The 9,936-nt window shown below is 52.6% G+C and overlaps 2 protein-coding genes across 9 annotated transcripts in view; one reads left to right on the top strand and one right to left on the bottom strand.

The window, feature by feature from the left end:
* ADAMTS10 (ADAM metallopeptidase with thrombospondin type 1 motif 10) overlaps positions 1-9,936 on the bottom strand; it is a 65,888-nt gene that overhangs the window by 22,549 nt on the left and 33,403 nt on the right. The window lies entirely within an intron of this gene.
* ACSBG2 (acyl-CoA synthetase bubblegum family member 2) overlaps positions 1-9,936 on the top strand; it is a 196,344-nt gene that overhangs the window by 153,975 nt on the left and 32,433 nt on the right. The gene's annotated exons all lie outside the window — the stretch shown is intronic.

Raw genomic sequence — 9,936 nt, 5'->3', positions numbered from 1 at the left:
GACAGTTAAATCAGAAAGTCCAGACCCTTTAGACCTGCTGTGTCACTCAACCAGCCAGGCTGGACTTCAACACCTGCAAACTGCAAAACCCAAAATCCAGTTTCCTTAGTATCTTGCCCAGTAACCATCCTGCTCCTATTCCTAATGAAAAAAAACTATGGAAAACTTGCTGCTTTTCAGGGAGCAGCTTGACATGACTTAGGACATGACTTAGGTTTACATGAAATATTAAACAGGTTCACAATGTCAATGAAGGAAACTCTGGAGGTCTGACAGCAGAACCTGAACTGCCCCAGCTGCTGGTAATGCACTCCCAGCACTGTCATAGAATCATGGAATCATTAAGGTTGGAAACACCTCTCAGATCATTAAGTTCATTACCCCAGCACTGTCATGGTCACCACTAACCCCTGTCCCCAAGGGCCACATCCACAAATTGTTTGAACACTCCAGGGATGGTGACTCCACCACTGCCCTGGGCAGTCTGTGCCAATATCCAATATCCAATCTAAACCTTCCCTGGCACAACTTGGGGCTGTTCCCTCTCCTCCTGTCCCTTGTTCCCTGGCAGCAGAGCCCGACACGGCCCCCGGCTCCCCCCTCCTGTCAGGGAGTTGCAGAGCCAGAAGGTCCCCCCTGAGCCTCCTTTTCTCCAGGATGAGCCCCCCCAGCTCCCTCAGCTGCTCCTGGTGCTCCAGACCCTTACCCAGCTCCATTCCCTTCTCTGGACACGCTCCAGCCCCTCAAGGTTTTTTTTGTCATGAGGGCCCCAAAACTGGACCCAGGATTTGAGGTGTGGCTATCAAGGAATAGCAGAGTGCCACAGGGTGACCCTTCCCTCTGTCACCAGGGGCTTCCTGGTGACTTTCCAGCTTCAGTCACAGAATCATGGGATGGTTTGGGTTGGAAGTGACCTTAAAGATCATCCAGTTCCAACCCCCTGCTGTGGCAGGGACACCTTCTACTAGACCAGGGTGCTCAATGCCTCATCCAACCCAGCCCTGAATCAGTGACATCTGCTCTCTCTGTCCTTATTATTCCATTAATCATCCGCTCTCTCTGGCATGGAGGAGGAAGAGAGGTTGTTTATGTGGGCACAGCATGGGTGGACTCACACATTTACCTGGATTTACCCAAGCCCTTGTGCCCTTTGGGTTTGTCCCAAGCCACACTCATGACAGGCTGGGTCATCACAAGGACATTTTGTGCTTTTGTGGTCTTTGTGTATACACAGGAAGTGTCCACCCCAGTTAAAAATCAGCTGGGACACAGGCATGTAAACGTGGGAAGCTTCCATTCCCTGCCTCTGGCTCCGCTCAGGAGGGGCACAAACCCCAGCTGGTATCACCTGACATCAGATACCACGACCATGTTATTTGGACCTAGCCTTTTCCTGCTGCATCTGCCTCATATCCAATAGGCTTTGGGCCTGGGAGAGCCAAACTTTGCTCTTTGTTCACCAGGATGAGCTGGTGAGACCACCAGGAGGTGATTTAGTGTTTAACCATAGATAGATGAACGTTCAAAGTGATGACCTGGTTCACCTCAATGGCAGAGCTGGGCTTGTGCTTACATGGTTTTAAGAGAAGCTAAATCCTGGACTGATAAGTTTCCTCCTTCACAGCTTTCCAGGGCTTGGACTGGGGTGGGTGCACATGGAATCATGGAAACATAAGGTTGGAAAAGACTTCCAAGGTCATTGAGTCTAACCTGTGACTGATCACCACCTTGGCTAAATCAGAGCACTGAGTCCCATGTCCTTGAACTCCTCCAAGGATGGTGACTCCACCACCTCCCTGAGCAGCCCCTTCCAATGCCTAATTACCCTTTCCATGAAAAAATATGTATCCATTAGACAACACTGCTGCCTGTGCTTTCTCTAGAGGAACATGGATGTGTTAAGGAGCTCAATCAGCCCTTCAGCACAGACACTTCCCCTCATCACTCTGCTCAGACAGTTGCCAGCCTTCAGTAGGTTAAGAACAACAAAATGTTAGGCTGAGATCCAAGAAGACTCCTTTCTCCTGGAACACCCTTTCCTTTCAGTGGTTTGCTGGGTCCAAAGACCAGGGGCTGCCAGGGGAGGCTTAGGTGTGCAGCTGTACCTACAAATGTACCTACAGCATATTGCTCCACCTCACCTGGAAGAAAGATGGTTCTCCTCCTAAGTTTGTAGGAGCACACTGAGCAGCACAATGACTTCTAGAAAGGACTATGGAGAATATGTCTGTGAACAGAGTCTGGATGAGGAGAACACAGCTTGGCCTGGGGACCAGCAGTAGCGAAGGCACCAGGCAGAGGCAAGACACCTCTTCCCATTGATTAACCTGACCAAAACAGAGCTGGGCTCAACCTTTGTGGACGGGAAACCATCTCTGTCCTCTCAGAGGGAAGCAAGTCAACGAGCTCACGGAGAACATGCCAGTTGTTTGAGGCAGGACAGCAAAGTGATGGGGCTGCAGAGGAACAGCCCCACATCCCTTTGTCCTTGTCCCCCCATCCTCCACCCCCTGGGAACCGATAGTAAAGCAGGAAGGCTCTCTACCCCGTATTTACACTGGCGAGATTTAACTCCGTACTGGAAGCGACACTGCTCATCTGCATCGTAGGCCTGGCCTGGAGCCACTGTGGGGTACACAAAGTCTTGCTTGGGAGGAGCGTTGTTCAGGCACAGTCCCATCCCAGAGCTGGAAACAAGAGAGGAGAATCAGAGCTCAGAAAGGCTCGTGGGAGGGAGGGCATTGAGGTGGAGGATCAGCAGTGCAACTCCCTGCTCTGCACAGAGCTGAGCCTGGGGGGATAAACCTGGGTCTCCTCTGGGCAGAACCACTGCTGAGAAAGTGCTCTGGAATCCTTCTACCTGTGTGCTCCGGGTTGGGAAGCACTTGCTGGTTCCTAGGGAACTCTGAAGTGTTCATCTGAGGGTTCATAGAATCACAGAATACCCAGAGTTGGAAGGGACCCACAGGGATCATTCAGTCCAACTCCTGGCCCAGGACACCCCAACAATCCCACCCTGTCCCTCAGAGCGTTGTCCAAACGCTCCTGGAGCTCTGGCAGCCTTGGGGCTGTGCCCACTGCCCTGGGGAGCCTGGGCAGTGCCCCAGCACCCTGTGGGGGAAGAACCTTTCCCTGAGATCCATCCCAAGCCCCCTGGCACAGTTCCTGCTGTTCTGCAGGGTATCACCAGCCCCTGGTTGTCCCTGTGGGTTCTGGGGCCAGCAGGGCAGGTCTGTGCCCAGGACTCTCATGTGGGCAGTGGGTGGGAAGAGGGGGCTGCCCTCTGCTCAACTGAGTCCCAGCTCAGAGCAACTGGAGATGCCCGTGCCTCAAGCCTGACTTCCTGCTCACCAGAGCTTTGTAGAAGCATCCAAATTTTGCAAGGAACACGTCTTTCCCTCCCCCTTCCTTGCTGTTCTCTGAGCTCTCCCTAAATCCAAGCCCCTGTCACCACCCCCCAGCCCCAAATTCTGGAGTCTTGCCCACACTATGTCCTAGTGGAAGCTCCCTGGGGTGGCCAGTACAGACCTCAGAGGGACCCAACATGAACTCTTTGTCCTCTGCCAGCCCTGCTGAGGCCTCGGGTCACCGGAGAACAGGGCAGCCTTTCCCAGGCTGTCCGTGCCTCGTGCCTGGCTGGGGGGAATGTTCAGGGCTCACTGAGGGGGACAGGTTTTGCTGTGGCCAAACCTCAGCTGCCAGATGTGGGATTTGGGGATGAGCCATGGGGTTTGGCCAAGCTTTGCAGGACAGTGGGGCAGGTGAAGCCCCTTGGGAGGAGACTTTATTGCTCCTCTCACTGTATTCCAACTGCAGCATCACTGCCTGAAGTCTGATATTCAGACTTCCTGGGGGCTTCCCTCCACACTGACCCCCCCACACGTGCTTCTTCCAGTCATGACTCAAATCCTATCCAGTCCTTTTATTACACAGTGCCTGTATCCTACTAAAATCCTCACCCAAGTTGATCCTGACTGGTTGTTTTGTGACAGAAACCTGGGAGCTGCTGGAACCCTGGATAAGCAGCTCTTTCAGGCTGCAGAGATGTGACTTAGGCATGGTGACAATATTGAAATTTGGGACTTAGGAGCCTAAATCACAGAATCATAGAAAGGTTTAGGTTGGGAGGGACCTTAAAACTTGGAGGGGACACCTTCCACTAGCCCAGGTTGCTCCAAGCCCTCTCCAACCTGGTCTTGGACACTTCCAGGGATCCAGAGGCAGCCACAGCTTCTCTGAGCAACCTGTGCCAGGGCCTCACCACCCTCACAGAGAAGAACTTCCTCCTAATATCTAATCTAAACCTACTCTCTTCTAGTTTGAATCTATCCCCTCTTGTCCTGTCCCTTCTCCTGAATCCTGAAGGTGCTTTGGAAAAAAAACCAAAACAAAACCTTTCTCCTACTTTGCTCGTTCCCACTGGAAACTCTCCTCCCCAGTGCCTGGAGGGTGTGCACACCACACAGACCCAGTCCTGACTCCAGACCCTCCTTCCCCACCACACCAACCCTTCCCTGCAATCCCTAGCTGAACTTCAGAACCATCCAAATGCCTCCAGAAGCTACTGATCTACTTGTGGGTGTGGGGAACCTAAATAAAGGTCATAACAGGGGTCAGAGCTTCATCAGGCAAGAAAAACATGGGAATGTCTAAAGGAAGGAAGGAGAGCACGTGCCTCTTGGGGTAGGATGAGGTGCTGGGAGACAAGACAGAAGGGCTGGGTGCTTTGGGGGCTTTTCTTGGGTTTTACCCCCTCCACAGGTGACTGTAGGAGGTTGGAGGTGTGTAGTGGCTGCGAGGTGGGAGGAAGGGCAGGGTGAGGTGGGTTCCTTACTCCAGGAAGCTGGTGATGTAATCCCTGCTGCACGTGGACCACACGAACGGGTTGGTCTTCATGGTGATGTGAGCAGCCATGAGCTTGGCTGTCTCCTGCCCACGGGAGCCACAGCTGTTGCCAACCCCATCGTGGTTCATGCCAAACCTGGGAAGCACCACCAAGGCAGAGAGAGGTGATCAGCTGCTGTGTTTTCAACACATCTGGGTCATCCATAGGAAGGGTTTTCAGCTCCTCTTGGCAGGAAAAACCCGAGGGGGGCTCTTCCCTGTGCCAGCTGCTCGCAGGGCCTGTCCTGGCACAGTACTCACGTGTGGCCAATCTCATGGGCGATGGTGAAGGCCGTGGCCAGGCCGATGTCCTCGTTGATGCTGCAGCTTCGCTCCCGCTCGCACATCCCGCCCACGGGGGCCAGGCCTGGGGAAGGCAGATAGGGCTGTCACACAGAGCCACCACAGAGCATCTGCAGGGGACAGGGGAGGAGTGTGGGGGCTCTCACTAACGCCCAGCACAGCCTGCTGGCAGTGACCACTTCCTTCCCACTGGGCTTTGGGATGGACTCATGGCTCCTATGGGCTCTGGGTATGTGGTGGCTCAGTACTGTCAGCTAAATTAACACTGACAGGCTCAGAAATGCTGAAAATGGGTCAAAATCCTCTGAATTTCATATCCAAATCCCAAACTGTGTACAGAATGGAGCAGTCCTTGTCTAAACACTGGTGGGGGAACCTGGGAATGGCTGTACTAGCACTTAGGAATCCAAACACGGGCAGGGCAGCCTGGACAGAGTAAGACAAGATCCAACCCTAGCTCTGGTTGACACCCACCAGGATCAGGAATCCAGCCTGACTCAGTCTGGAGGGCTGGATCATCAGAACTGCCCCCCAAGTAGTGGAATAGTGCAATTCCCCTGAATAGTGGAAGCAGATTCTCCCAACCCTCTGCCCATGGACCAGCACAGGCTATGCCCTCTCCACTGGGCCAGGGAAGGATCTGACTCTGTTCATGGAATGAACTGAGCCATCACAGCACCTCCAGCCTCACCTCCCTCTCAGGCTCCTCATCTGCAGTTGCATCAGGTCAGAGATCCACCAAGTTTTCCCTTCTCACTGCAGTGATTCAGAGCAGTAATCCCTCCCTGACTGCTCAGTCTAGACCAGGGCAAGATAAATTAGGAGCTGCAGCCAGAGAAAGCTGCAGGGTCTGTCTGTGTCTCGCCATTTCAATAAAGAACTCCCTTTATAGTCATCACAAAAAAGGCTTATTTCTCTCTGCTAAGCCAGGAATACTCCACTAGGCCATGGACCAGCCCTAGATGCGAGTGGTTCTTAATCATCAGGTTGGACCTGACCCAGGGATATAACAGAGAAGTGTTCCAGAGCCCATCTGTCCTCTGGATTGCTGTTTTTAGTGTTTACAGAAGTGAGGAGGCCAAAAACCACTGGGCTGTTCCTGGCTCTGCTGCTGGTCCTTGTGGTACTGTTGGGCAAGTGTTGCCCCTCGGCCTGTTCCCTGGGAAAGGGGGTGGCACAGCCCACCCTCACCATGCCCCCAGAGTTCTCTGTGCTGGTGAGAAGTGCTGCTGAAGGGGTGGCAAAATTCTACCTACCCAGGGTGCCACAGGGTTTGTTCTTGTAGATGCAAATGTCGTATCTGCAAAGAAGAGGAGGCAGAGTTAAAGATGCTTCTAATTTAGGTGCCTCCAAAGCAGCGCATCCCCATTTTACCCATGTGGTCACACCCAAACCACTTCAAACCAGCCCATGGCTCATGGAACACTTCTGGAATGGAAAGTACCAGTGGCAGCAGGTAAGATGCCTCTGATCTGTGTTGTCCAACACTCACTTTCCCCAGGCTGAGATTCACTGTGGGTTTTTAATGACATCTCCTGTCCTTTAACTCTGGGCAGTGCTGAGCTAGGGTAGAGGTTTGGTTTGGATGAAATGTGGTGGTAGGACATGTCCAGAGAAGGGAAGGGGGCTGGGGAAGGCGCTGGAGCACCAGGAGCAGCTGAGGGAGCTGGGGGGGGCTCATCCTGGAGAAAAGGAGGCTCAGGGGGGACCTTCTGGCTCTGCAACCCCCTGACATGAGGGGAGAGCTGGGAGGTTCAGGCTCTGCTCCCAGGGAACAGGACAGGAGGAAATGACCTCAAGTTGTTCCAGGGAAGGTTTAGATCAGATATTAGGAAAAATTGCTTCATGGGAAGGGTGGTCAGCCATTGGTACAGGCTGCCCAGGGCAGTGGTGGAGTCACCACCCCTGGAATTGCCCAAAAAACCAGCAGATGTGGCACTTCATGATATGGTTTCATGGGCATGGGAGGATTCAGTCAAAGGTTGGACTTCATGATCTTGGAGGTCTTTTCCAACCTTAATGATCCTATAAATCAGCAGGGACAATACTAATCCAGACTTAGAGCTCTTTGGGTTCAGGTGGGAGGTCCAGCTCTGCTCCCTGTGCACTCCTGGAAGGCATCAGGCACAGGAATGTTCCCCAGCAGGGCAGGGTGGGAGAGGGGCAGTTTCTGATCTGGAAACTCAGGTCCCTTGCAGTAAATTGCATTAATCAAACAGAGAATCACAGAATCCCAGAATGGTTTGGGTTGGAAGGGACCTTAAAGATCATCTCATTCCATCCCCTGCCATGGGCAAGGACATCTTCTACAAGTCCAGGTCGCTCCAAGCCCCATCCAACCTGGCCTTGGACACTGCCAGAGTTTTAATTCTGATTTTTTTTTTTAAACAACTAAGGAAAACATTTCAGTTTGAAAACATGTTCCATTTCAAAATCCACTGTGGTTTCATGAAAATGCTCAAGTGATTTTTTTTATATATATTTTTTTTTTCAGTTTAGTTCTTTACTGAGAATTTTCCCAACAAATTCAGTAAAGGTTGATTCAAGGTGACTCTTCCCTCTGTTCCTGGCCTCCACTTCCAGCCATTGCATCAAGGAACCCACTGTCTGCACATCATTAGCTGGATACAAGGAAGAGCTATAACAAGGAGAGCAAAAATCTCCTTCAAATGGAAATGCAGCACCCTCAGAATAGGATGTGGTGGCAGCTCCAAAAGAGACCAGTTTGGGGTTAGACAGTGAATATTATCATTTAATTGCAGAGGTAAACCACATGCCCCACCTGCCTCTGTTCCAACACTTTCTCCAGAAGGAGAGACACCCCAGACTTGGTTTAGTAAAGCCAGGGCTGAAAGGGGCCAGGCTAATGCTGAGATCTGAGCAGGGTGGGCAGGAGGGGGCACAAGTTGGGGTGTTATACTGAGGATGCTGAGAGGATGACAGGGACAGTGGAAGGAACATCGGAGCACCTGGAAGGACAGAGGATGCTGAAGGGAGAGCTGGAAGGATGGAGGGGACAAAGGGCACCAAGTGGCCTCTCTCAGAGGTGCTGCTGCTGTGTCCAGGACTGTCTGTCCAGTGCCCACACAAACCCTGCTTGGGCAGAGGAAACATCCTGGAAAGGCCAAAAGCAAACCCAAAACACAAGTGTTTGTGCCAGTGTGGGTTTGGGGACACCCCCGTGGTGTTGGGACCATCTGACACTGCTCACCCCAGTGATCCCAAGGGATGAGAGTAGACTGAGCAAGTGCCAGCCCATGATGGGTTAATGTGACACATTCCTGGTGATGCTCCTGTTCCTTTGGCTCTCTGGAAGTGTCCAAACCTCTCACCCTCAGCAGTGGAAAACATTTGTTGCTCTGTTTTGAGCAAATACTGTTAAAGCCCTTTGGAGGCTCAGGTTTCATGTCCCTGCAAAAGAAAAAAGCCTGGAGCTCAGCAAGATGTTATCAGAGACAGAGAATTTATTAGGGATGTGATGGTGCTGTCCCAGCCCAGTCACTCGCTGGGGTTGGCTCAGACATCTGGTGGGAGGATGAAAAACTCGGAGCTGGCGTTTGCATCCCACCTGTGGTGGGAGGGGAGGAAAAAGCAGAGCGGAGCTGCAGCCCCGGGAAAGGGAAATTCTGCAGCCCAGGGGCCCTTTTCTTGCTCCTCTGCTGATGCTTGTGGGTTCTCATCCCATGAGCTCCCCAGGAGGGATGTTCCAGGCTCCCACTGCCACCGGGAACTGGAGTAGGAGAGCAGCACGTGGACAAGGAAACCGGCTCCCACTTGGAGGCTCCCCTCTGCAGCACTTACATTTCATGACTTTCTTCCACTCCACAAGAGAGGAGGAGAAATGGCACAAACAAACCTTGGGCTTGCCTTTGGCCTCTCCCCAGGATGTTTCCCCTCTGCCCAAGCAGGGTTTGTGTGGACACTGGACAGTCCCGGACACAGCAGCAACACCTCAAAGAGCAGCCTCACAGTGCCCTTTTCCCCTCCATCACAGAATCAGCTGGGTTGGAAGGGACCTTCGAGATCATCAACTCCAACTCTTGATCCAACACCTCTGCAGTTGCCAGACCATGGCACTGAGTGCCACATCCAGTTTTATCTTAAAAAACCTCCAGGGACAGAGAAAAAACCTCGAGGGACTCCTTCCAGCCCTCCCTTCAGTATCTTGTCCTTTCAGATGCTCTGCTCCTCCTTCTACTGTCCCTGTTATCATCTCTTCGTCTTCCCTCCTTCTGACCACCCACCCTTCCTTCCAGCTGTCCCTCCTGCCATCCTCTGCTGCTTCAAGCTCAAGCCCCCATCTGTCCTGATGGGGGGCTATTTGTTCTTCACTTGTTCTTCACATGTCCTTCACCACATGAATGTTCAGACTCCCTTCTTGCAGCTCTCGAGGTCTAGTCCAGCATCCAAGTCATGTTGCTGACCTCAGCTGCTGTTCCAGGAGCACAGGGACACAGGCAGAAGTCCTGAGGGAGTTGGAATGAAGTAACTACTCCAAAGATGTCCACTGAGGAGAGAGTTCAGCCCTACACGTAGTCATCTAAAATGAGATGAGCCAAATCCTGCACTGGCTGGAGCACTGTCACTGTCACAATGCTCAGGTCCCACTTGGATCCTCTTCACCCTCCACAGCAGAGGCAGACAGGGCTCTCCAGGTTGCCCAGTGCTCCACAGCTCCGGGATGGGCTCTGGTGGTACCCAGCAGCCCCATGCCATTGCCTTCTGGTGTGCAAATGCCCGTGGCTGCAA

The sequence above is a fragment of the Lepidothrix coronata genome, unplaced genomic scaffold, assembly GCF_001604755.1.
Source record: "Lepidothrix coronata isolate B3197 unplaced genomic scaffold, Lepidothrix_coronata-1.0 Scaffold277, whole genome shotgun sequence".
Taxonomy (NCBI): Eukaryota; Metazoa; Chordata; class Aves; order Passeriformes; family Pipridae; genus Lepidothrix; species Lepidothrix coronata.
The sequence above is the reverse complement of the archived record's forward strand: the minus strand, read 5'-3'. Positions and strand labels throughout refer to the sequence as shown.